This window comes from Barbus barbus (genome assembly GCF_936440315.1).
Source record: "Barbus barbus genome assembly, chromosome: 6".
NCBI classification, from domain to species: Eukaryota; Metazoa; Chordata; class Actinopteri; order Cypriniformes; family Cyprinidae; genus Barbus; species Barbus barbus.
Genome location: NC_136734.1, coordinates 18,188,124 through 18,191,180, shown reverse-complemented (window position 1 = coordinate 18,191,180; position 3,057 = coordinate 18,188,124).

Here is a 3,057-nt window from a genome sequence, read left to right as displayed (position 1 = left end):
CTTCTGCCGCCGATGCCACCTGATCCGAGGATATCACATGCAGATCTGTTTTCTGTGCTGCTGACTGTCCGGCTCTCTATCAGATGCTCCTCTTGAATGTACGTATATATTTTAATTCAGCGCGAAAATAATGGAAAAAATGAGACTGGAATGGTTTGCGGAGCCGCCTCTTTGCATATTTATCTCATCTCGACGCCTCCTCGTCCTCTATCCTGCTGGACCGGCGTTCCGACCGCGAATGTAGGGATGAGCAGGAAAGCGGCGAAAATATTACTTCATCACTAGACAAACTTGGCTGGTTAATACGAGAGAGTAGGTGTGGGCAGGAAATTTGAGAAGCGGGGCCAAGCAGTGGTGCTGAACCGGATGTGACACGAACTGGCGTGGGAAATTCAAAAACCTAGAAGGGACCTGAGCAGCGCGAGACGAGCTGCTGGAGTGGAGAGCGCGCTCCTAATCGGAGATCACTGCTGGACACGAGGTCTCAGCGCGCGGCAAACAGCACAGTTCACAGCACAAGTGCCAGGACTTGACTATAACGATAATAAAAAGGAGTGACGAGGTTGCCATGGAGACTCCGTCCTCCTTGGGTACCATTAATAATAATAATAATAATATTATAATAATAAATTAAAGCTGACACGTTTTTAAATATTCGTTTGTAATTTAGAACTATCAGAACTATAAAATACATAATAGATAATGGTTTTATAAAACGTTAAATTATGTAAAGTCATATTATAAGGAACCTTTATATATATATTTATATACCTATATCCTAAATATCTTTTTATATTTATAAAATTATATATATATATATATATATATATATATATATAAACTAAATAAACTATATTTTTTAATATTTTAATATATATATATATATATATATATATATACAGTGCCTTACACAAGTATTCTTAGTTTCCTACCCCTTAATTTTGTCATGTTTTTTTATGTTGCTGCCTTATGTTACACTGCTTTAAATTACTTTTTTCCCACATCAATCTACACTCCATACACAATAATGATAAAGCAAAAACAGAATTATCACAACTTCGTAAATTTATTAAAATTAAAAATCTGAAATAATTGCATAAGTATTCTTAACTAAATATTTAGCTGAAGCACCTTTACATTCTCAAGTCTTTTTTGTTTAATGTGACAAGCTTTGCTCATCAACATTTGGCAATTATCTGTCATTCTTCTCCTCACCTCTTCACCTCTCAAGCTCTGTTAGGTTGGATGGGGGCAAACGCACATTTTCAGGTTTCTCCAGAAATGTTTGATTGGGTTCAAGCTCAGAATCTGGTTGGGCCACTCAAAGACATTCACAGAGTTGTCTATAAGCCAATCTTGTTGTGTGCATAGGGTCATTGTCCTGTTGGAAGGTAAACCTTCTGCCCAGTCTGAGCTGAGGTTCTGTATGCTCTGGACTGGGTTTTCATTAAGGCTATCTCAATATTTTGGTGCATTGAGCTTTTCTTCTCTGATGAGTCCCTCAGTGCCTGCCGCTGAAAACCAGCCCCACAGCATGAGGCTGATTCCAGCACACTTTATTTTTGGGATGATACTCTGCAGGTGATGAGCAGAGCTGGTTCCCTTCAAAAATGATGCTTGGAATTGAGGTTCATCAGATCAGAGAATCTTGTTGCTCAGAGTCTGAGGGTAATTTAGGTGCTTTTATACAAATTCCAAGTGTGTTTTCATGTGTCTTCACTGAAGAGAGTATTGAGTCTTGCCACACTGCCATAAAGCCCAGATCAGTGGAGTGTTGCAGTGATGTTTCTTCTGTAGATTTTTCCTATCTCCACATATGATCATGGAGCTCAACTAGAGTGACCATCAGGTTAGCAGTCTAGACAAGGCCCTTCTCCATCAATTGCTCAGTTTGGCCAGGAAGCCAGCTCTAGGAAGAGTCCTGGTTGTTTCAAACTTCTTCCATTAAGGGTAACAGAGACTACATGTTTCTGTGAACCTTCAATGAAGCAGAATTTTTGGTCCCACTTTAGGTGGCCTTAACTACTATGTACTTCCATTTAAATTAATCATTCGATACAATGCACCTATTGTGTACATACATGTTTTTACATTGTACTTATATTTTTAAAAATACCTATATGTAATTACATCTGTAATTAATTTCTGTAATTACATTTTAATTACACTGTTGACCTATCCCTTACACCTTAACCCAACCTTAAACCTACCCATACCACCAAACCTGTCTCTAACCTTACCCGTATCCCACCTCAATAGCAGCAGAAGTGTTTTGCAATCCAATATGACCACAATAAGAACATTGTACTTATTTTTTGATGTAAGTACATAGTAGTTAAGGCCACCTAATATAAAGTGTGATCAAATTTATTTGATTTTTTTCTGAACTCTTCCCCAGATGCGTGGCGTGACGCAAACCTGTTTCTGAACCCAACAGGCAATTCTTTTGACCTCAGGGCTTGGTTTTTGCTCTGATATGCATTATCAGCGGTTAGACGTTTTATTAGAATGAGTGTCCCTTTCCAAATCATACCCATTCATTTGAATTTGCCATAGGTTAACTTCACTCAAAGTGTAGTAACATCTACAAGCAACATAAATGCTCCTGAGCTAAATTTCAACTCTCCCAGATAGGGGTATGAATACTTATGCAAAGGAATCATTTAAGTTTTTTATTTTTAATAAATTTGCAAAGACATTAAAAACCTATCTTTTGATTTACCATTATGGTGTATGGAGTGTAGATTGATGTGGGGGGAAAAAGTCATTTAAAGCAGTTTATACTTTTGCAAGGCACACACACACACACATATATATATATATATATATATATATATATATATATATATATATATACTGTATATATAATCAGGCTACATTTAGGCTATACATACACTCATAATATTACAAAATATTACTATTTTAAATAAGATACTGTTCTTATGAAATTTCTATTCATTAAAGACTCCTGAAAATAAGCATCATGTTTCCTTACAAATAGTAAGCAACAAAAACTGCTTTCAACATTGATAGTAATAAACATTTTTAATAAATGAG